Source organism: Lepidochelys kempii, chromosome 7 (genome assembly GCF_965140265.1).
Source record: "Lepidochelys kempii isolate rLepKem1 chromosome 7, rLepKem1.hap2, whole genome shotgun sequence".
In the NCBI taxonomy this organism is placed as follows: domain Eukaryota; kingdom Metazoa; phylum Chordata; order Testudines; family Cheloniidae; genus Lepidochelys; species Lepidochelys kempii.
The window spans coordinates 26878057-26903029 of NC_133262.1; the positions used below are offsets into that span (position 1 = coordinate 26878057).

The 24973-nt window shown below is 37.5% G+C and overlaps 1 protein-coding gene across 10 annotated transcripts in view; it reads left to right on the forward strand.

Moving 5' to 3' along the window:
* The window catches only part of ERC2 (ELKS/RAB6-interacting/CAST family member 2), an 830030-nt gene that overhangs the window by 739399 nt on the left and 65658 nt on the right, over nt 1-24973 (forward strand). For 9 of the 10 annotated variants that reach the window (XR_012159812.1, XR_012159814.1, XR_012159815.1 and 6 more), the window contains one exon: nt 18353-18542. The exons of the other annotated variant lie outside the window; for it this stretch is intronic. The gene's annotated coding sequence lies outside the window, so the exon portion shown is untranslated. The remainder of the gene's footprint in view (nt 1-18352; nt 18543-24973) is intronic. 10 annotated transcript variants of the gene reach the window in all.

Genomic DNA, 24973 nt, shown 5'->3' on the forward strand with positions numbered 1-24973 from the left:
TGGAGCCTCTGGCCAATACTAGACCTCAGAGGCCTGATCATCTGTGTCAACAAGCTCAAGTTCAAGATGGTCTTCCTTGCATCCATCATCCCCACCCTAGACCAGAAAGACCGACATGCAGCCCCCACATTATAGGCGGCATACTTTCACATCATGATACACTCAGTACACAAGTGCTTCCTGAGGTTTGTATTAGACAACAATCACTACTAATCACTACTAGTATTGGGTTTTCCTCTTTGGGCTCTCTTTGGCCCCCCACTTATTTTAAAGTGCCTTGCAATGGTGGTGGCTTACCTCAGAAGGACAGGCACCCAGGTATTCCCATACTTGGATGAATGGCTGGTCAGGGATGCCTCAGAATCTCAGGTCCCTAGTCAATGTCATGCCCACTTTCCACAGGACCTGCTGCTGAACAAGAAGAATTGCACATTAATGCCTGTGAGGAAGATAGAATCATAGAATATCAGGGTTGGAAGGGACCTCAGGAGGTCATCTAGTCCAACCCAGAATTGATTGAGGCTGTACTTGACACAGAAGTGGTGACCGCCTACCTACCACTCAACAGATTCCACCCCCTGAAACAATTTTGTTCCTGCCTCAAGCTTCTGGGTCTTATGGCAGCATGCAGATACATTTATTACCTCATGTGCAAGACTCTACTTCTGGTGACTTCAGTCTATCACCTGACAAAATACCACCTAGACAAGGCAGTACATCTCCCTCCAGTAGTTCTCAGACACTAGATTGATGAAAAGACCCTGACAACATTCACAAGAGGGTTCCATACAACTCCAGTTCACAAGGATGTTCCATACTGCTTCAGTTCATGGATAAGGGGCTAACATAGAGGGATCTCATGATGCAGGATTTGTGGTTACTGACAGAAAGAGCCTTACACATCAGTAAGGCCTTCCTTCCAGACATTTATGGCTGGACAATCATGGCAATGTTGGACAATATGGCAGCAGTCTGCTACCTAAAAAGGCAGGGAGGGGCCAGAGTGTAGTCCTTGTGTCAGGAGGCTGTCTGCCTATGGGAATTTACCATATGACACAGCATTATTCTATTAGTGGTCCACCTCCTGAGGGTGGACAAGGTGAAAGCAGACAGCCTGAGTAGTCAGCAATCATGAGTGATTGATGCACCAGCAGATCCTCCAGGACATCTTCCAATAATGAGGGGTTCTGTACATTGACTTTTTTGTGACAGTGGAGAACAGGAAGTCTCACCACTTCTGTTTGTAGGGGAAGGTCACAGTCTGGGCTCTCTTTCAGAAGCATTTCTCTTTCCGTGGACAGATGGGCTATTCTGTGTGTTCCCTCCCATTCCCCTACTTCAGCGCTACAGAAAATCAGGCAGGAGAAAGACAAAATAATCTTCATTGCCCCAGCAGAGCCAAGGCAAACATGGTTCAGAGAGTCCCATGATCACTCTTTAGCACCGTCAATCAATCTCTCCTTGATACCCAACCTTCTAGTTCAGAATGAGCTCAGCCTTGCGCCTGAGCTCCCTCCACTTCGCAGCATGGATGCTCACTGGCCGACACCAGCAGAGAGGGCTTATTCCTGAGACATCTGTCAGATACTTATTAGTAACAGGAAAGACTCCATTAGGTGTACTGCCTCTCTAAACAGACAAGGGTCATAAGCTGGGCAAAACAGCACAGGATATCCCCTTGAGTACCTGTTGCTCCTGAAGCATTACAGCCACTCACTGAGGGTCCATCAGGTGGCCATTTCAGTGATTCACCCAGTGATTGACCAAGCCCAAGTTTTTTCCCAGCTCATGGCAAAGAGGTTCCTGAGGGATATATTGAGTCTGTACATGCATGTCAGGGATCTAGCTCTAATGTGGGACCTCAGCCTGGTCCTCTCAAAACTGGTGACTGCTCCCTTTGAACCTATAGCTACATGATCACAGCCCTATCTGTCCATGAAAGAGGCTTTTATCTGGGCAATCAGATCTGCCGGAAGAGTTGGAGAGCTACAGGCTCTGATGGCAGAGCCATGTTACGTAGTCATCCACAAGCACCAAATATCCATTAGATCTCAACCCAGATTACTTCTTCAGGTGGTGTCAAAATTCCACATCAATGAGGCCATCCACCTACCTGTGTTCTTCCCCAAGCCTTACTGTGGGAGAGTGAAATAAAGGCTTCAGATGCTGGATGTGCGCAGAGCTATATAGTTCTACCTGGACAGGACAAAACCCTTCCAGAAATCTTTCAGGCTATTTCTGGCTTACATAGAGAGAATCAATGGACAGGCTATATCTACACAGAGGACATTGAACTGGATTGCCCAATGCATCAGGACATGCTACCAGTTAGAGGGCTAGCAGCCACCTAGCAGAATATGATCCCACTCCATCAGGACATAGTCCACCTCTGTGGCCTCTCTGGCAAACCTGTCAATCTGGGATATTTGCTGAGCACCAACCTGGTCATCTGTACACACATTCATGAAGCACTACAGATTGGTGCAAAGGACCAGGGACGATGCAAGCTTTGAAAGATCTGTGTTACAGAACATATTTACAGAGACTCCTCATACTCGGTCCTAAGGAGGGAGTCACCAACTGTGGAGTATGTATACAGACTAGTACTGAAGAAGAGGAAGTTACTATACAGTAACTGAGATGTGTAGTCCATATACATATTTTGTGACCTACTCCCCATCTTCACTACTTCAGGGTCCTGATGCCCTGGGCTCTTGTTGGAGGTGAAGGAAATGGATATGGCAGGGTGGATCTGCCCTTTATACCCTCTCAAAGTGCATGAGAAGAGGGTAAGTCTTGATATGCACTCACCAACTGGAATATGTATATGGAGTACACATCTCAAAGAACATCAGTTACTGTACAGGTAAATAACCTCTTTTTCCTTTGTGATGTTAGTCAAGTCACTTAAACCAAACTTTTCACAAGTGTTCACTAATTGTGTGAGCCTCAATTTCTGGGTGACTAACTTGAGACTCTAGGGCTTGATTTGCAGAAGTGCTAAGCACTCACAACTGTACCTGAAGTTAATGTGAGCTATGCTTGAATATATGAAATGCTATATATGCTATATAATGCCTGAAAAATCAGTTCTAAGTGTTTCAAATTGAGCACCCCAAATTAGTAAATACTTTGAGCTTAATCTTTCAGTGCCTCAGCTCCCCAACTGTAAAATGAGGAAAATACCACCTTTATCTCATAGGGGTGTTGTGAAAATAAATGTATTAATATTTGTGTAGCATTCACATACCATAGTGATGAGCACCATAGGAAAATGATGAGGAAATTAATAATTTTGTCTTTAGAGCAGCGTTTCAATATATTGAATAGTAAATAAGGCATGGAGCCACAACTGAACAACTATGAGAAAACAATATTGAACAGAACTTTGTCCATTTTGTGCACTGAATGAGGCATGGGTCCTGTAGAAAATAGTGTGTTCATGTAATTGAAGACAGTACCATAAATACATACAAGGGGACTACATTAAGGTTACACAGGCAACCTTAATTCTGGCATTTTAACATAATGTTAATTTAACATTTTTTTGTATGTAATAATATATACATGTTCAGGAGACTATGTAGGAAACTGATACAAATTAGTTTTGTATACTTTTAGGAAAAAATTATCTGTGTTTTACTGACAGTTGGCCTTTAATCATAGTGAAATATATTAAATCTGGGTGACAGGAAGGGGGATCAGTTTCCCAATACCTTTGTTATCAGCAGGTATTTACTTGTTGATTGGTATGTGAGGCTGAAAGTATGATGACTGATTTGGTGAAAAGATAAAATCTGCAATTTAAATTTCAATGTTAATCTTAAACAAATAGTTTTATAGCAGCCTTTCTTCTGTCATTTCACTTATAACTATAATTAGAATTTTTGATCAATTTCATTCTTTTGAAAAAACACAACTTCCTTAAGTGAACTTTATCTATACACTTAAAGGTCAAGCAATTTATAGATATCTTTTTTACTATAAGAACTAAATTTGTAAACATTGACTTCTAACTATTATAAAGTCATTGAAGCAAAAAAGCAATCAAAGTAAATAGCATGAATTGGTTTAAGAGACAGCTAGACATTTTTATGAAGAGAGAGAGCATCGAAGAATACAGTGACAGGGATGTGGGGTTCAAATAAACTTAAAGGGGACAGGCTTGTTGGTACAAATGGCCTTTTCCTGTCCAGCAGTTTCTTGTGCCCTTATGAGATAAAATAGTTTAAAGGGTAATAAAGCACTGTCAAAATATTTGATATGTCCTGTAGCTAGTTATTTTGAGCCAATAAAGTATCTTAATTGACCTAAACGACAACAGTTCAGGTATAAATATATAGAATTTACGGCCTGAGAAAGCAAAATACCATGCATCAGCTATCAGTTTACAAAGTGATAGTTGTCAGATTTCATGTAGGGATTTTATTTGATGGGAACTGGTTAGCAAATTTGTGCTTTATAACATGTGCAAAACTGAATGAAATTTAAGAATTAAATTTCATGATTTTGGTTAGGAACTGGAGGCGGAGTTCTTGAATAAAAAAGAGTCACCCTGTCGCAAATTCACAACTCCTATAATTTGCAAACAGTTTTTGCATTATTTGCATTGTAAAAATTTAAGCTTCCAAAATCCCTAAGTTGAATACGCAGGTGCATGCAAGGAATAAAACATTTTAAATTGCATATTGTATGGCTAGACGATTAGGGGTGTGTGAATATTTATTCCATAAACTGGCACGAATATGTTTGTTGTTGGTCTAGAAAAAGTGAAATCTTTTAAAAACATTTTTACATGAATGTTTTGCAAACATTTCCTCAATAACTCTGGAAAGTGTGACACTTTATAAATCTCTCTCTCTCCTCTTATTTGCAGTACAAATAATAGTCCTCATCCTGAATACCCTAAGGAGACAATGGGAATCTTGACTGATTAAGGAGTTCAGCATTGAAGCCAACATGAAAATCAAAGTTATATTTGAAGGGCTAGATATAACCCCCATTAAACTCATAGAGTTTAATGCCAGAAGGGACCACTAGATCACCTAGTCTGACCTCCTGTATATCACCAGCACCCCCTCACTAAACTCAGGAATGGAGATGAGACCCATAGAAGACTAGACTATCGTGTGTCACAGGCAGAGAATAGAAGGGACCATGGTGCAATGGCAGAGAAATGATTAAATGAGATATACCCAGATAATAAGTCAATGGAAGTTGGATTCACTTTAAATAGAACTTCCTAGCTAAAATTACAGCTAACGCAGATTCTTGGGCCACTGTTAGGGAGACAAGTGTGTACCCTTAATCTAAATCTTGATGTAAATCTAGTCAAATCACAAGTTGTTGGGGGCAGGGACCTTCTTTCTCTTTCTGTATTTCTTTGCAAAGCATCATGGACAGCTACAGTGCTGCAGGAGCAATAAATAATTTATTATGTGCTACCGCCATCTTTAAACATTGTCAAATTAGAAATAAAATAGAAAAATCGGTGATGCTGAGTTCAGATTCCTCAGGAAGAATTAAGCAAATGAGTAATCACCTAATGATTTATTTTAAACAGGAAGGTACGTTTGAATAAAGTAGTCTTTGAGTGGAAGAATGAAAGATAGTGTAAGGTTGCCTAACAAAGCTTCAAAGTCAGATTGTCATTTTTTTCTGGCGGTGAAGTGCTCACATTATCTTTTTAATGTTGAAATCTGTTCAAGTCAGTAAAATTTCTTTAATGAACTTGAGGGCAAGTCTTCAAAGAAACTTGCAATTGAACCTGGGGAAAGGCCAATGTCTTTGAACTATGGACAAGAACTTTATCCTAGATTACTTGATCTTTTAGTTTACCCTGTTTTGTAATCTAGTAACAAAGATCTAAACTTCAGGAGTACCCCTCTACTGCAGTGAAAGACCAGGCTAAATCTAATATGTTGTTATATACAAGTTCATCACTTCCCTTAGCTATGGTCATTTAAAAATAGGAGGGCTGCTAGCATGGTAGTTTATTTTGCATTGTGACCATATATGTCTTTATCCTTCCATATGACCAGTCAGGGAATCATTTAATATTACATTTTCTTTAGATTTGTTACTACTTTGTAATTTGAAAACAAAAATTCATTTTTGTTTTCATTTTATCTTACTTTTCACTTTACTTCCATCCAGTTCAACCTTTCATCACCCAAATGTGGAACAATGTGACTTCAAATGTGGAAGAAATAACAAAATCTGGAACAAATTATGAAATTATGGAGCAGGCAAATGCAGAAATGTATGGAAATAAGCACATGAATGGACAGGCTCTGATGCACATGAAGTCTGTTATGAAGGACATATTATTTTTAGTTTGAACTTCTGCTTTTAAATTTCACTGTAATGTGATATAGTGTTTGTTTTGTTTAGTACTTGAAGAACTTTTGGTGTTAACCGTATTCTTTTCTACAGAAATCCCTTTGAATTTTAGAATTCGTACTCTTTCCAGGTTACAATAAGAAAAATGTGGAAGAGATTCTAATAGAAAAACAACACTCAGTTTTGCAGCTGACAATCACAATGCCTCTATTGCTGCTTTTATTTTATTAAGTGGAACAGGTCAATTTAATAGAAGAGCTGGATATATTCCTTCCCTGGTGAAAATAAAATAAAGAACTGGTAGAATTTGAGCGATCCATCACCTCTCTTTTTTTAAAACATTTTGTGTAGTGTCTTTTAAGATCCATGTCATTTGTATATTCATCTAGGAAAAAAAGAAATGTTGCTACTTAAATGGGAATGGAGAATATGCTTTATTTAAAAAAAAACCCACTGGAATATGGACTTCTTTGCAGATATACAAATTTAATTCTGATTTTTCATTTCATGTATCATTTTGATTTTACTCTTCTCCATTTGCATGCCTACTATTCCTCATTTATCTACAATGACAATTAAGGTAAAAGATACTGTAGCACATAGGAAAAATCAGGTGAAAACAGATAGTTCATAGAAAAACTGAATTTTTCAACAGAGAGCTGTGGCAATGGAGAAAAATGGTGTAAAAATATGGTTCACTGAATGAAAATGATCGAAAAACATTTACTTTCACACAAGTCTTCATTCAACTTTTATAATAAAAATTATAGTTTGCACAAATTCTGTTCTTTTGGGGTAAAATCCTGGCCTTATTAATGTCAATGGAAATTTTGCCATTGATTTGAATGGGGCCAAGTTTTCTTCCTTGGTTTTTAGGTAATAGGCTCAAATGTTCTTTTATGCTACTCTTTTCTTACATTTCATATGAATTTATAATCTTTATAAAGCAAAAGGAAAACTGGAATTTTTCTGAAAAATTAGGTTAGTGGCCACTCTGCAGATACTATATTGCTGAAGTCAAATACCATACAAAAAGTTAGTTGAGCTAATGGGCTGGTTCCGGCAGAGCATACGTTTTGAATCTGGGGTTTCTTAGTTATTGAGGGTATAGGATTCTGAATGCTTTTATCCTTTTATTGGTGAATGCACTAAAGTGCATGCAGACAGAGAATGTTAAAGTGGCAGTCAGATAAACTTGTTAAAGCAGTGGGAGTTTTTCCTTTCTTTCTACGTGACTTTATCATCACAGTGGAGTTAAAAGGCAATTAGCCCTTCAGCTCTTTTCTGGCCAGTTTATTGGCATTTTACACACAACTGTTGAATAGACAGTGCCATATTAAAAATTCCAGCAAAGCTAGCCTGGGGATAACAGACTCTAAATTTCAGGTTAATTTAAGTTTCCTTAAGAGGAACTGTTGCCAAAAAGCTCAAGTAAAATAATTTAAATACAGTACCTGTGCTCCATGTACTCATAGTTGATGGAAAATTGTAGTAGTCTTGCTACATGCTGTGTTACATTTCCAGGGAAATATTTTCATAAAGAGTGTTTGATGAAAAGTTTATTCCTTTACTAATAACAGGGTACCCACTGTGTTACTTAAGGCAGTGAGCGTAGTGGGCAGAACTAGACATTTTTTTCATAGTAACAATGATCATACTTTACATTGCTGTACTTTTCATCTGAGGATCTCAGAGCACGTTAAAACATGGGTTACTTGAACCTGTCAATATCCCAGTGAGGTAGGTATTGTTATATCCATATTACAAAACTGAAGCAGAGAGTTTGAAAAAGACACCCTGAACTCAAAATTCATCCCAAAATTTAGATTTTGTGTCAATTTTTGTTTTTAAGAAGGCAAATGGAAATATTTCCAGGTTTATTTTTAATTTCAACGTTAACAGTTGTTTTTAAACAAATAAACATTCCATTTGAAGTATTTAGAGCCCCAGTTCTTGAGAACCTAAAAGTGAAACTAGCTCCATTATTACTCGTAAACCAAGAAAAGAGAAACAAATAAGTAATGAGAAAAAGTACAAGTAGAAATGGTGATAAATAAATTGGAGTTTTAAAACTATTCAGGTTTAATAATCTCATGCTCCCAATGAAGTATACAACAGAACTTCCATTTTCTTTAATGGATGCGTCATTGGGCCACTAAAGATATATTAACAGGTTTCAGAGTAACAGCCGTGTTAGTCTGTATTCGCAAAAAGAAAAGGAGTACTTGTGGCACCTTAGAGACTGACCAATTTATTTGAGCATAAGCTTTCATGAGCTACAGCTCACTTCATTGGATGCAGTGAGCTGTAGCTCACGAAAGCTTATGCTCAAATACATTGGTTAGTCTCTCAGGTGCTACAAGTACTCCTTTTCTTCTTTTAAAGATATATTAATTACTTATGTGAACAAATGTATTTGATTAAAACTTTGAAGCTGATTCTGATCTCATTGACACTAATGTAAACAAGGAGGATCTCCACTGAAGTCAATGGACTATCATCAGTGAAAAATAGATACAAGCAAAGACAGAAATAGGCCCATTATTTTTAGATGACTATCTATTTAAGTAACTTGCCTGAGGTCATATAGGCCTAAACCAATGTCCACTTAAGTCAATGGAAAGACTCACATTGACTTCAGTAGCCCTTGGTGCAGACCATATTGAGTCAGCAAGAGAGTCTTTGGGTTTAGAGAACTCAAAGGTCTTATTCCCCCACTTTTGTTAGATCGGCCTCTCAGGATAGATTCCCAAGTTTACACAAAGAGAATAAGTAAGTGTCATAAACATACAGATATGGGTAGCATAAAACCCCTCCTTTAGCTGTAAAGGGTTAAGAAGCTCAGATAACCTGGTTGGCACCTGACCAAAAGGACCAATAAGGGGAGAAGATACTTTCAAATCTGTGGGGGAAGGTTTTTGTTTTGGACTGTTGTTCTCTCAGGAGACAAAGAGAGAGACCAAGCAAGTAATCTAGCTCCTACTGAACAATACATCTAAACTTACAGAAATAGTAAGTAATAGCAAGGAAATGTGCTAGAGTATCTTTTGTTTTAGCTTGTGAATTTTCCCTAGGCTAAGAGGGAGGTTTTTTCCTGTTTATTTATTTATTTATTTATTTATTTAGGTAACTTTAAAGTTTTGCCTAGAGGGGAATCCTCTATGTTTTAAATCTGATTACCCTGTAAAATTACCTTCCATCCTGATTTTACAGAGGTACTTCTATTTTGTTTTTATAATAAAGTTCTGTTTTTAAGAACCTGATCGGTTTTTAGTGTCCTAAAAACCCAAGGGGCTGCTCTGGGCTCACCTTGTTAACCTATTTGGTTGGTAGATTATTCCCAAGCCTCTCCAGGAAAGGGGGTGAAGGAACTTGAGGGGATATTTTAGGGAAACAGGAACTCCAAGTGGTCCTTTTCCTGAATCTTTATCTAACTCACTTGGTGATGGCAGCAGTACCCATCCAGGGACAAGGAAGGACTTGTGCCTTGGGGAAGTTGCTAAATGTACTCTCCGTGTCACAGGGGAAATATTCAGGTCAGTTCATTTATGGTCATGAGGTGCTCAGATATTGTGATGATGAGCAGCACTGAAAAGTCTGTGAAGCAATTCATAATAAATAAAGGCTGGATTTGGATGGTGTGCAGTTAATAAAGTATAGGGACACACATTAAAAGATTAGATTAATAAGAAATATTTTATAGATTGAACAGATGCCCTATTCCCTTAGCACTGTCCAGCCTTTTCACTGAATGAGGCACGGATCCTGTGTAGATAATAGCATGTTATCGTGTAGTTAAGGACTGGAACAGGGTTATCATAATGCATATACCCAAGGGAGCAGAATTAAGGTTCCACGAGCAAGCTTAAACCGGGCATTGCATAAATTTCAAGTGCTTGACTTTGCAACCAAAATATTTTTCTTTTAATATGCTTTTAATGTATGTGATACTGGGGCTACGTCTCCACTTGGAGCTAGGGGTGTGAGTCCCGGCTCACATAGACATATTCATGATACCTTTCATTGAGATAGCATGCTAAAAATAGTTGTGTAGTCACAGTAGCATAAATAGCAGTGAGCGACGGCACAGGCTAGCTGACTCAAGTACATACCCAAGGGGTTCAAGGAGGTTTGTACTTAGAGTAGCTTTCCTGTGTTGCGGCTGCCCATGCTATGACTACACTAATATTTTTAGCATGCTAACTCGATGAGAGTGAGTGCAAGTATGCCTATGTGAGCTGAGAGTTACACCTGTAGGTCCAAGTGTAGACGTAGCCTGGATCTCCTAGATTTGTGGTAACAAAAGTGTTTAAACATGTTTGGAAAAAATAGCTCCATTTTGTGTGTTCAAAACACGCAGTTTAACTGAAAAATGTAGTTTGAATGTATTACAGTTAATGTTTAAGGCATTATTGTATTAGGAGTAAATAAACATACCCTTCACAAAGAGACAACAAATCTTTTCTTGGAAGTTTAGCCCCCCCCCCCCCTTTCTTACTTTCTAAACTGAAAAAAGTACTACAGATAACTGCAGCTTTTATTTCCAACCTGACCTTCCATGTTCTGAAAGTAATTTGCCATACTGCTTCTCAAAGTCTGCTCAAGGACTTCCTCAAGCAGAATAATGTGGTTCTTATTAAGTACATCCTAAAAGACCCAGGAGGATTGCATGCAAAGGAAATAAGTCGTAGACACAAATGAATTTCCATTCTCCAGTCAGATATATAATATTGATGACCATGATATATATGTAGGTTATTGTTAAGAAGACAAAGAAAGAGAATTAAAGCAAATGTCTGACAAATTGGCTGTCTTTATATGCAAACATGACAAGTGGTCTATATGGCTAACCAGAAAGAGGAGATGTGGGCTTCAGGCCAGATAGTGATACAGTCAACACATTTGTTTGAATCACATGCTCTCATGTAACTTCTCTTTTAAATAAGGCCTCATTTTAAATTACATCATCAGGAATGACTTAAAAGTTTTACATGAAAAAATGATTGTTTTTCTTTCCTCCAAGTGATGCTTCACTTATATGAAATTTATTTCTTTACCATAGTACCAAGATGTTCTGTTAAAGTGGCACTTCTGGAGTTGATTTTTTTCCCCTTCGCTCTTTCTTTAATGAAATACACTAGATATAACCTATTACCCTGCAAGATCAACTATTTTAATTTTAAGTTTGTGTTTCCTACTGTAATTCTGTTGATGCTGAGGCATATGTCTTTTCTGTATGACTTAAGTATTTTCTCATTAAATGGCAATGAAAGCTGATTGAATAGAGGAATGGACAATAATAACATTAATGTAATGTTTCTTATAATTTGATTTGTAGACCTTTTGGTTCTACTGTATCATGCATAATGTAACTAAATGTAGATTTCAGAGCCTTAGAATGCATTCGGTAGATGAGAACGATTTATACTACACTGACATTGTACAAGTGTAAAAAGGTTAACAGACTTCTATGCACAATCATTACATTTTATTCTTCAGAAATATGTAGAAGCTTTGTTAATCAGGAGTTCTAATATGGCTTTCCTATTAAACTGTTTTAAACCATGAAATCTGATATTTTCACCATGACTAATCCATGAAATTTGTCAACTTTGTCCATGATTTACACAGGCTCTATTTATAAGGAGAACTTATTTTAGTCCTGAGGCATGGAACGTTATTTCTCAGCATGCTTTTAGTATCTTTTTACTAATATGTATAAACAAAGTGTGCACATTCAATATATTATTTCAAGATCAGGAAGTAAAACATGACCAGCACTCAGAGTAGATTCCTCATAGCTAAGTATATGAGTCTTAAGCCATTAAGAAGAAAATAACCTATCATATGAAAGTTGGTAAGAATGGTTGTGATCATAAAGTTTACCTAGAATAATTGGATAACTTGCTTGCAGACTAAAAACATGTGTGATAGTTGTATGCCTTTATGTTTTAGGCTACATACAGAATTAATTGCTGTCAGCATAATGCAGACCAAACAAAAGTAGATTTGCATCAGCTCTTTGTTTAGAAAACAATTGAATGACAGTGAGCATAATTCTGTTTTGCATTTTGAGGGAGGAGGTGGCTAAAGAGCATTCACATACTGTAGCACAATACTATATATGGGAAAAATGAGAATCCTTTATGTAAATGTAATAACATGCAAGTAATACCTTCAAACTGGAAAAAAATCTCTTGTCTCTCGAATGTTAGTCCATTCCAGCTGTCCTCCATCACTTGGTAGGGGAAAAGGTTGGGAAAAGGCCAAAAAGCAAACATTCACAGAACATCCAATTTTTAGCAGAGTTTAATGTCTTAATCAGCTTTTACAGAATTGCTTTGCACCATACATGCTATAAATGTACAATACATTCACATACGTAAGTCGTCACACTCCCTGTAATGATGAAAACAAGATGGCTACTTATTTATGCAACTACTCAATACTGTAGTTGACAGGAAAGCCATATTGACTAGTAGAGTGAGCAAGAGATTAAGCACTTGACTTTTATTCCTAGCTCTGCCAAGAGTTCCAACCCTCTAAACCTGCTATTTACATAGAAAACCTATGCCTTTGCACTGAGGTTTGGTTCTTCTCTGAGTGGCTCCTTCTCCCTTTTAGCATGGTTTATGTTGGATCCATTTACCATGGGGAACTACTTAAGGGTGGTTTCCAAACTGTGGAGAAGAAAATTGGGTAAATTAATGCTAACAAGGATTAAACAGAACCACAGGGGATGCCATCTCTGTAGCTCTTCCAACAACCCTCTCATCCTGAAATCTTGCATCTTGCAGTGTTCCAGACAACCAGAGAAGGGATAGATGATGATGTAGAAGTAGCTGTGGCCTGTGCTGGAATCCCTGGGATCCTTCTGCCTATGGAGGGAATGATAATTTTTCCAAACTTACTTAAGTACCTATTACTTGAGAACTAGAGACATTTACTTCAAGTTGTAAAATACTTTAAAATAGTCACTTTTGAATTATTTGTGAGTGGGGGAAACCATTTGAAATGTGTAAGCAGAATTTTCTCAGTTACCTAGTTCAAAAACATCTAAATGGATTTTCTTCAAGCTTTTCCCAAAAATATTACATTTGGCACGAGACAAAGCATGTGGAATCTCAGCCCCCAAATGGAACATTCTGAGAAAATAGGAGTTTATAAGAAAAGTAAAATTTCATAGAATCATAGAGAAGTTGGAAATGGAAAAGATCTGTCTATTGATCTTCTGTTTTCATATAACACCTTTTATTGTGGTATCTAAGAGCTGTAAGATTATCCAGTTCATCTTTCTGCAAACGCAAAACTGTTCCCTGCAGAACCTTTAAATGTTCATTTCCATGAATACTATAACACAAAATACATGAATAATCAGTAAAAGTTACATAGACACTCTGTTACTGATTCATTCCAGATAACTCAGCCATTTTGGACTAATATTTGCATATATATTCAAATTAATAGACAGGGAATTGTCCAGCAAAAGATTGAAGACATGCTTCTACAGCAGCCAAAGTATCAAAAATGTGTTTGGCTTTATCCCTCTGATGCAGCAGTTTCAGAATATAGTCATACGTATCCCACATTGAGATGATTCTTCTTTGTTCCTGTCTTAAAAATGTAATGCCGTGTTACCCATATACAACATAATCTTCCAAAATGTATATTGCGTTTAGAGAAATCACCCGTAAGTTCTACATCAGTTTCTTTTTCCAAAGCATACATCTATCTGCTAAAAGTGCCCTTGTTTTGCCTGTATTATGTCACTCACGTCTGGAAAGAACTGAATCCTGCTGTTTTAGAAGCTGATTTCCTGCTGCTATTTGGCCAATTGTAGGATTCTGTCCCAATTCCTCTAATCCAGTATTTTTCAATAGCACCGTATTTGGTCTCATTTGCAAATTCTTTTTCTTCCATGTGAGGTTCTCTAAGCTGGGACAACATATATTGATTTCAGAGTTTTAATGTTCTTTTTCAAAAGAGAAGGGACCTTTTCCTCAAAGGAAAGCATAAGGAACAGTCTCCTCAACTCCCCTGGGTAGAATATATATTTATATATATTCTCCTTTGATCTGTTGTCCAAAAGTTTTATGGTACTTTAATATTATATAAATCAGCTACAGTTCATGATTTCCTGCTGAAGTCAGGTTTGCTATCTTCTTAAGTTGTTTTTTCCTGTTATAACTCTCTATTCTGAGTTCATTGATCTTGGTTCCTATTATGTCAAAGGTTAACTGATATCCGTCCAACCTGTCTGTACGCAGCCTTCATTAGTTCTTTCACTGTGGTCAGCCTCTTCTAAGGTGAGAATACAAAGGAAGATGGTGTGTCTGATATAACTGATGCATGACCAAAAATGCTTCTGTAAGGAAATCAGTTTTAGCTATCTTTGCTTTACTTTTTGGCATATGGCAAAGACTTATAGCTACCTTGAATTTGCCAGTAACTGGTTTCTGTAAAAGTATAAATTGATCCCCATACATAGCAAAACGTAAACAGAGCAAATTTAGGGACAGATTGTCTAGTGCTTGGCTCTACAATTAACTCTGTTGAATTCAGAGAGACTACTTGTTGAATTCAGAGAGACTACTTGTGATGTAAGGTACTATTCCTTGAGTAAGGGAATCACAGTCTGGCCCTTAATGAGCTAGAGCATACAGGCATACATGCCTGCTTACTTTGTCAGTTGGCCTTTCTCTGTTGAGAGACAGCTTTGACCAAAATTACATAGGAATTAGTTTACTGAAAAGTTAAAAATGGTTGATTTATGATGATGATCATCATCATTTTACCATACCACAAAAATGAGGATTTCCTCATGCATCAAGAGGTACTGTATGTGCCTTAAATGTAATTTTTTAAAAACTTATAATGCTGTGTGTACTTCTCAAAAAGGTTAAAGATGGTATTAAAGAATTGATACACACTGAATAATTTAGTTGTATGTATTTCAGTTGTACCAAATTTCTCATGCTGGAAAATATGGTACATTTGAGAGGCCCACTTTTAAACTGTACCATGTTTTCTTGCTTTCGCTGTGATTGCCTCTAATCCACTACTCCTTCCCTTTGCTGACTCACTACTACCAGAAGCCACTCCAACCATTGTCTGGCTATACCAAAAGAAGGACAGGAGACATTTGACATGGGTTTAATGAGGCCGCACCTGTATTATTAGATGTCTGGGACTACCCTGCAGATAAAAGTGTACAGTGCAGGTAACCCCAATGTTTATTCCATAATTACCGGGGGGGAGGGGGCTTTTACCAGCTCCCCCTGTTTTTCCATTCAGGTCCCTCCAGCAAATCCATTCCTGGGACCTTGCCATACCCAGGGGCTTCCCCGGCTCCCCCTCTTTTTCCATCCAGGTCCCTCTAGCAAATCCATTGCTGGAACCTTACCATCCACCCCCCACCCTCGTAGGAGAGTTAAGGTGGGCTATAATAATGGGGGTTGGCTGCCTGCTGTATCAATCATAGGAGTCCCCAACCACCCCCTATTTGCTCCTTTACCGAACACCTTTTAAGTCCTTTTCCAAGCCATTTATCCGGTCACTGGTTGCCTTTCCTATGGAGTACCTGCACTGGACATCCACCCTACACTTAAATAATGAGTTGTGACATATGGCCTACTGCCCTTCATGCCATGCATGAACAGAGCCCACCTGAACTTGCTGTGGGGAAGGCAAAAAAACCCAATTCCACCTAGGCCAATATGGTAGCAAGGGAAAAATTCTGTCCCAGCCCCTCTCAACAAAGGGGCGGCTAGCGTAATGCCCACAGCAGGTCTAGACCAAACCTAGTATTTTACCACCTAAAGGGGAGGAAGGGTCTGTGCCGCCTCAGCCTGCACCACGAAAAAGGGAGGGTTAAGGCACAGGTCTGCCTCTTTTAAGCCCCTCATTCCCAGGAGATGAGTCAGCAACCATACTGACCCTTTTGCAGCAGTTTTTATCTCCTCCCCCACAAGCCATAAAGCAGAGTTCCCGTCATTCAGACAGCCAGACAGCCAAATCCCCCCCCCCCCCCGGTTAAAAGTGCAGGGTGGTCATTAGCTGATGTGAAATGTCAGCGCAGCATTGCGGGTGGGGATGAGAACAGACCAGTAGTACAGCTACGGCACTGAGAGAATATTTCACCTACTAATAGGTTTTCCTGATGGTGATGGGATACAGAAGTTAGAACAAAGAAGACAAAAAGGGAAAGAAAAAGGTATGAGAGTATAAGTGGAAAAGAGAGAAGAGAAAGAAATGCAGAGCAGACTAAAGGAAAACGGTAGGGAGAAGAGTGTATGATAAGAGAGGAAATTAGGACAGATTAGACGGAAGGGAAATATGGAACCCCCCTACACAGGCAATTACAGTTGGCAGGTACTGTATGTAAGATTTGTCCATAAATAATATGTTAATATTTCTAATTATGGAAGATACATAAGGGAATGAAATAATCATCAAGAGATTTATTTTACAAAATATAAAGTATAAGGATTTGTAAGTGCTTCCATAATATTCATTTGATGAGTTTTGTAGATGTAGTGTACTTTTCTACTTGTACTTTAAAACCTTGTTGTTACGCTTCAAATTGTGAAATCTTCTAAGGTCAACAAGTGAAGTAATTGACCTGCCTCCTGTAGGATAAAAATATGTAAGATAAATTACATAATTAGTTTTAATTACATAATTACAGTGTTTAATGTGTGGGGGTCAAAGGTTACTATTACATTTAGAAGTTATGGCAAAGAACACAAAAATAAGCAACATAGTTTAATTCTGTGTTTCTTTAAGGCTTTATAAAAGGGGTTCAGTATGAGCTATCCTTGACCTTGAACATTGGATGATTATGGCAAATAATATATTGCTGTTATGCCTTGTAGAATCATAGAGACAGCTTTGTAAATGGCTAAGTGCACTTTACCAAAGACTTCATTTAGATTTAAAATATACGAAAGTTAATCAGCAGTGGGAACTCAACTGACAGCAATTTAATTTGATTGGGTAAGGTAATTACGTGATTACCAGTAGTGTTTATATATGCACAAGGATATTTTTATTGGAAAAATCTAATTGCTTTCTTACTAAGAAGAGAAAAAAACAAACAAATTTGTTATCACAGGTTAAGAGGATATCCTTCACTCCTCTATGAAATGGCTTCTTGTTATATATTAGAGAAAAAATGAATTTGTTTTACCTTAGAACATTTGCTGATTTGCAGCAGGATTATATTAAGCTATTTTTTCTAAAATATAAGTAATGCTGTCTTTTTTTTTTCGGGGTGAATCTTATTACTTACTCTGGAATTTGGTGATACCCTAAAGATTTTGTGATGCTGGTCATTCATGATCCCTTTCAATTGTGCAAAATCTGTTGCTTAAATACATCATAGTTTTTCCATCTAGAAAATGAACATTGGCCAAAGCTAAACCTAAGGATCCAGGTTATTAACAGTTATTTGGGTTTCCCATGTTAAAAAAAAAGGCAGTTATTTACTATATCAGAGTTGGAGTTGCCAGCTGACAGAATCAATGTGTTGCACTCTTATGAGACTGGATTTAGAGTTGCCTTCTAGGGCATTGCTGAGTGAAATCTCATTTTATTTACTAAAGTCCTGATGCAAAGCCCATTTAGCGCAATGAATCAATCCCTGATTTTTCATGGTACTGGTGATGCATGCCACTTTTCAGAGTTGCATCAGATGTCATTGAAGAGATACAAGCAGGAAACTAAAGATGACAAGAACAATTTAGCACCTTGTTGACAATTGTTGGACACATCCAATCAGTGGTATTGGGATGCTGGCCAATAAATCCTGACTCTTGAGTTAAATCATTAAGGCAACAGAGTATTAAAAAGGGAAATAAATGAAATGGGCTAATTTACAATATGACAAGTTTGGTCATCTGGATATATTTCTTGTTCTTCAAATACACTATTTCTCCCCATACTTGTTTTTCCCTTATGCATGTTTTAAATAAAATATTACAATTTTGAATGTGTTGTCTTTTTAAACTAGATGATCCAGTCACTGTTGGAGGCACATAGCCATGGCAAATCTCACGCTGTACATTGATCACCTGTCCAACCTTTGCCTAGAGTGTGATCCCCAGTTCCTTCAAGAGATCCATCTTTACCTGTCTATAAAGAGGAGGAGGAAGAGAGAGACATCTGGGATAACCACATATCAAAGATTAACACCAGAGCAGGTTGAATCTTAATTTTATATTGTTTTCTAAATCAGTTGCCAGTACTGATTTTAATATTTGCTGAAGATTTTTCCTTGATGCATATTGTAATGTCAACAGACAGATTGCAGTATGTGACAAGTTTTTACCATCTTAAAAATTTCTTGATTAAACGTCCTACTTACCAAAATTATGCATACATTTTTCACAGGCCCAAAGTGTGAAACTGAATCCCAGGTCAGTCCAGCAAGTATAAAGAAATCAGTTAATGATGATCATGTTTAGTGGTGTCTTTGAACATGTCTCTTGCAAACATGCCTAATACAAAGTCAGAAATGATTTGTGAAGAAGTCCAAAAATATGGAGGTTATGTTATTCTTCTACCATTCTGTGCTTACATAGTTGAATGCAGGATCTTCAACACGTACACTCATTTGCTCCAGGCATATTAAACTTACATTTCTTACCCATTCTTCCTCTTCCATTACCATGAGAACCTTGATATGCACAAAACAGACAGGGTTTCACTTACTATCCTAAGGACTTCCCCTCCAGGAGCCTAGCACAGCCCACACACAATTCTGGAATATGTCCAGCTTTTTTCCTAAGCAGAATGTGAACCAGTGACCTTGTGGGCCTCAGGCAAGAGGGCTGCCTACTGAGCCACCAATACCCAGGCCATCAATAAGTTTTAAATGCCAGTTGCAGACTTCATAGAGATAATGACTTCAGTGTGTAAAGGTTTTGTTGTGGAGACCACAGCCTCACATATGGTGTGATAGAGTAAATATGCTGAAGCCATTTAGATCTGTTGTGTAACTGAACTGTCTTGATATAACAGTATTTGCAGTACATTTCCATTCATGAGATATTATTGAAAGTGACACTGATATATAGGTTTAGGCCGAGAGTGTAGATATTGTACCAAGAAGGTTTAGCAAAAACAGAAATGTTTTCATGAAATTGTTAGAGTGGAAATTTCAATGTAAACAGTTTTTGTTTGGATTTAAACATTCTCCTGCAGGATTTGCAACCCACAAATTGCAATGTTGTGCTAGTGAGCGAGAACCTGAAAGTAAAAATATTTGTAACCGAGAACCAGATACTGAAAGTGATGAGTCAATTTTTATTATGTTTGTTAAATGAAATGCAAAGACTAAACAAATATAAATCTTGAAAGGTTAGATTTAAAAATTATTTCAAATATAACAATCCAAGGCAACATTAGTAACACAGTAAAGAAATTTGTTTGTTTTTTAATATTATTTTTAACCTGAGAATACTCCTTTATCATATGTTCTTGTGTTGTTCGGTTATAATATAAAATTACTCTAGATGAAACCTTAAGGTTTCTGGTCTATTTCTATTTTATTAATGTTCTCCATTTCCAATTTGGTAGTAAAAAATAAATAAAAGGTGTATGAGATTTTAGATAATTCTCATTCATTTAATGTTATTATTAATCATGTTTATTACTAGGGCCCTACCAAATTCACGGGCGTGAAAAACATGTCACGGACTGTGAAATATGGTCTTTTGTGTACTTTTACTCACAGATTTCATGAGAGAGACCAGTGTTACTCAAACCGGGGGTCCTGACACAAAAGGGGGTCGCAAGGCTATTGTAGGGGGGTAGTGGTATTGTCACCCTTACTTAGGAGCTGCTGCGCAGCACTGCCTTCAGAGCCGGGCAGCCAGAGAGTGGTGGCTGCTGGCCGGGTGCCCAGCTCTGAAGGCAGTTCAATCTATTTAAATGTTAATGTTTTTGATACAACTTAATGGATCAGTAAGCATTAAATATGAACCTAGAAAACTTGACTAGATCACTAGCATTATCAAATCAATTTGAATATTTAATCAATATTTCTGATTAGATAATATATGTTTTCATTATTTATGCTACCGTTGAGCCCAGACCTGCAGATGCTTAATCACACATGTAGTCCTGACTTATGCAAGTAGACCTTACTGACTTAAATGTGTGCACTCATGTGAGTAACAGTCTGCAATATCAGGCCAGATTTTTTTTTTTGGTTGCACTAAAATGTTAGTTTTCATAATGACAGCTGAGAAATATTTTTAAAGTCTCTTGAGGGATGTAGCTGGTATAACACTAGAACTGTAGATTTGCTTGGCAATCCTTTTGTTACTTTTGTATGTCTGCTCCAAATACTTCAAGAAAACAAGTGATGTGCAATATTTTTGTTACTTTGCATCCAGTAGATATACCACTTAATTTGGTATCTGAAATTGCTATATTGTGAACTGGCCCTTTAAATGCCACATAAACTGGTAAAATATAAAACAGAAACAGAAAATTAAATACACAGAGCCCTTTTTTAAAAAGGGTCAGTTTCTGTCACTCATGCTTATGTTAATTAGTACCTTGCTCGACAAGTATCCCTATTGATTGCAGCGAGGCTACTCACAGAGTAAGGAAGCAATCAGTATGAGCAGGGGTGGTAGAATCTGTGCAAAAGTAGGATACTTTTGGGAAAGATGATAATTTCATCACTGTTGAAACTGAGGTCCTTTATTTCTCCACAAGACAGATACAGCACATTTGGCAGCAGTGCATGGTTCCCCACTCAGTTCTGTCACTCTGCCTTAAATTTTCATTGGAAGGACCATCTCTTTACAATGCCTACAGATTAATATTGCTACATATCTTTCATAAACAATGTATTTCATAGTGCACGGCAAATACAACAATAGGTGTTATAAGTCAGTACTATAATTAGTTTACCTAGGTGGGGGCAGTACATAGGAAGTGTAATGAGGTGATGGGAACATGTGCCAGTACATGGAACTAACTAGTAGGATGATTGTTGAACACTGCAAAGAAGAGGTAGGTTTTGAGCTGCATTTCCAAAACAATTATGTCCATGAAGTAGAGAGTGGTACCAAGGTGGTGAATATGATATAACTAGCTAGATAGTGAATACACTGTTTGTGATAGCTAGTGCAGTGTCAAAAAAGTATTGACTTCAAATAGGAAGATAGAGACTGGGGGGTCTGAAAGGATGATTGAGTTGACAGAGTATTTGGGAGTTCAGAGAGAAATTGGTAGGACCATAGCTATGAAAATCATTGAAGATGAGAGCAATTTCTTAATGGATGGGGGGGGTTTTGGAGGCCAGTGGAAGTCTTTCAGGATGGGTGTATTATGGTTGTGTTTTTACCTATGAGTGGTCACACTTATTACAATGTTCTAGAAAGACTGGTGGTTGGGTATGCATGACTTTGGGAAACCGTAGAGGGAGGGAGGTACAGTAATCAACTAAAATGATTAGGGGGTTGGGGTACATGACTTATGAGGCGAGGCTGAGGGAAATGCACTTATTTAGTCTCCAGAAGAGAAGAGAGAGGGGGGATTTGATAGCAGCCTTCAACTACCTGAAGGGGGGTTCCAAAGAGGATGGAGCTCGACTGTTCTCAGTGGTGGCAGATGACAGAAGAAGGAGCAATGGTATCAAGTTGCAGTGGGGGAGGTCTAGGTTGGATATTAGGAAAAACTATTTCACTAGGAGGGTGGTGAAGCAGTGGAATGGGTTACGTAGGGAAGTGGTGGAATCTCCATCCTTAGAGGTTTTTAAGGCCCGGCTTGACAAAGTTCTGGCTGGGATGGTTTAGTGGGGTTGGTCCTGCTTGAGCAGGGGGTTGGACTAGATGACCTCCTGAGGTCTCTTGCAACCCTAATCTTCTATGATTCTTCTGTGATTCTATGATGTGATGAATGAGAAACCCGAGTGAGTATCAAGACCGTAGCCAATGGGCGGCTGTGTTGTGGAAATGATAGGCAGGCTTGCAGTATAGCCCTATGAGAACTTATAATGAGCGTGGGATCAAGAATGACTCCAAGATTATGGATATAATGGGTAAAAGATATAGATTAGCTAAAAGCTCCAATAGAGGTGTTTCTCTTCCAAAGAACAGTAGGAAGATACCCATTTTAGCGACATTCAGTGAAAGAATGTTCATATGGCATCTCATGCTTATATGTATTTCCTTTTACCAGTTTAAAATTTATTGCCTTTCAATTTAATTGGATATGCCCTCGTTCTTCTATAAAGAGAGATTAAATAACAGCATTCTACACCAGTGGTTCTCAAATTTTCCATGCTTTGACCCCTTGTTGCAACAGAAAAAGGTGTCAGGACCCCCACATTGCCTTATTCCCTTTAATTTAGCTATAAAGGAAAGGAGGATATTCACAACCCTCTGGAACCTGTTTGCAACTGTTCTTGGAGGTCACGAGCCCTAGGTTAAGAACCCACAATATATAACATTCATCATTTTATACACCTCTTCCAGGCCATTCTTATTCATATCTCCTGTAAACTAAACAGTCCCTTCATATGGAAGTCTTTCCATGCGTCGGATCATTTTTGTTGACTTTCTCTGGACCTTTTCTGTTTCTGCTGTATCTTTTTTAGGTGGAGTAACCAGAACTGAACTCAATATTCCACTTGAGGTATATCATCAGTTTATTTAATGATATTATAACATTTTCCATATTATTTTCTATCCTGTTCTTTATACACCTGAAGATGATAATCTTCTACAAAAGAATTAAGTTGAATATGTGGCATTGATGGTTGAAGTGATATATGAAGCTACTATCGTCAGGCTTATTTCTAGGCCCTTTCAGTACTTACTCATTCTATGGAGATGACCAGTGAGGGTGCCAGATGTGATGGTGGTTTTGATGTGGTCATTTGTCCACTAGAAAGCAGATTGAATCCACCATATCTTTTGGATAGGCTAACAAACATCTATAAGATGATAATGATTTTTGGTCATGATCAACCTGAGCTGTATTTATACCTATGAACTACAGTTGAAAGGCGCTGTGTATCCCATTACCCATCCCCTGAATGCTGGTATTTTAAAGACTTAACACCATTTTTAGTTTATGTACATGTCTAGAGGAAAAGCAATCTGTTCATGTATTGGCCTTTAAAATACCAGCTACTAATTTTGTTAAAAAAAATGGAGATGTCAATCTGAATTTACCAGCTTGTTAATAAATGATGACTGAGGATTTGAACAAGCATTCAGATGCTGGACTAATAACTTTAACCAGCCTGTCAGATAGCTTCAACCCACTCATATAGGAACATATACAGTGTAGCAGTCACTCAGGAAATATGAAACTATGAGAACAGCTGAATAAATTCAAACACATTTTTGAACATTCTAACCATTGTCTTAAAAATTGGATAATATAGAAGAAAAACTAATGCCACTTTCTTTTGTTTTTGTTATTCTGTTCAATAACTGGGATAACTTAAAATGTCTTGGAGTTGCTGGTTTAAAGAACAACTGGCAATTTTTTAACACTATGGTATATTTAGCCACCCCATATGAACTCTATTCCTTCTCACTCATTAAGGAATGAATCTGGTTTCTGTTTTGTTCAATACTGTATATACATCACACCCATAAATATTTGAACTAAGTAAATATAGGATCTCAAGCATAGAATAAGCTTTCAGTATAAATTGGGGGCTGGGAGTGTCTTTTAAAATATTTTATTCAAAGGCCAAATGCTGCCCTTTAGAAAAAAAAATGCTTAAGCTAAAAAATGGATGGATTTCCATGTGCTATATAGCAGCAAATTCTTGTCCAGATTATGTCTTGATTTTCACATTTATATGTCTACAGATCTGGCTATAAAGACTCTGTGGGGAGGGGTTTGCGGATACCCGCTTCAGAAACACATGGCCAGTGTTCAGCCATATCTGGGGCTAGTTTAATTCTCCTTCTTCATTCAAGGTGCCTCATTTTTGCTTACAAATACAGAACAGACTTCCTAGTAATTTTCTTACTTGAAAGCACAATGATTTTATTCCTAACTGGTAATAGCATGAATTGGACATACATTTATGACTGTGCTAAAAAAAACCCTATGCATAATGTGAAAGATACTTCTGTGATGGATAGTTGCAAAAAATATACCAAACAAGTTGCATATTGTAAAATTTTGATTAAAAGTGTACTTATATAGATTTATATTTATAGTGCAGTGGTGGTATATATGTGACATTTATGCATTGCAAAATTATGAATGAAAGTTTGCATGATTTTGTCACATGGACATTTGTTGCTGTCACCCTCTCCCAGATGTCTCAATACTTTGTCTATATGATACATATGATATGAAATTTGGAGGGACAGTCTAGGTTACAACCAGTGGTACAGTCCATCCAGGCTTGTCTTGGAATGAGACAAGGTTTTTGTTATATTTTGGAGTCTGGTTTAAACGATTTTCTGCGTACCCACTTAATGTGGTTAGATCAGCCCCTTCTGTAATGTCTCGATCCTCTTGTCTGTAATATGCCTTTTAAATATGATCAAACATAGAATATATTTAATTATAAACGAGTCTTTTAAAACAAAGACAATTATAAATATAGCACATATGGACACTGTTTACAAGGCAAAATCAT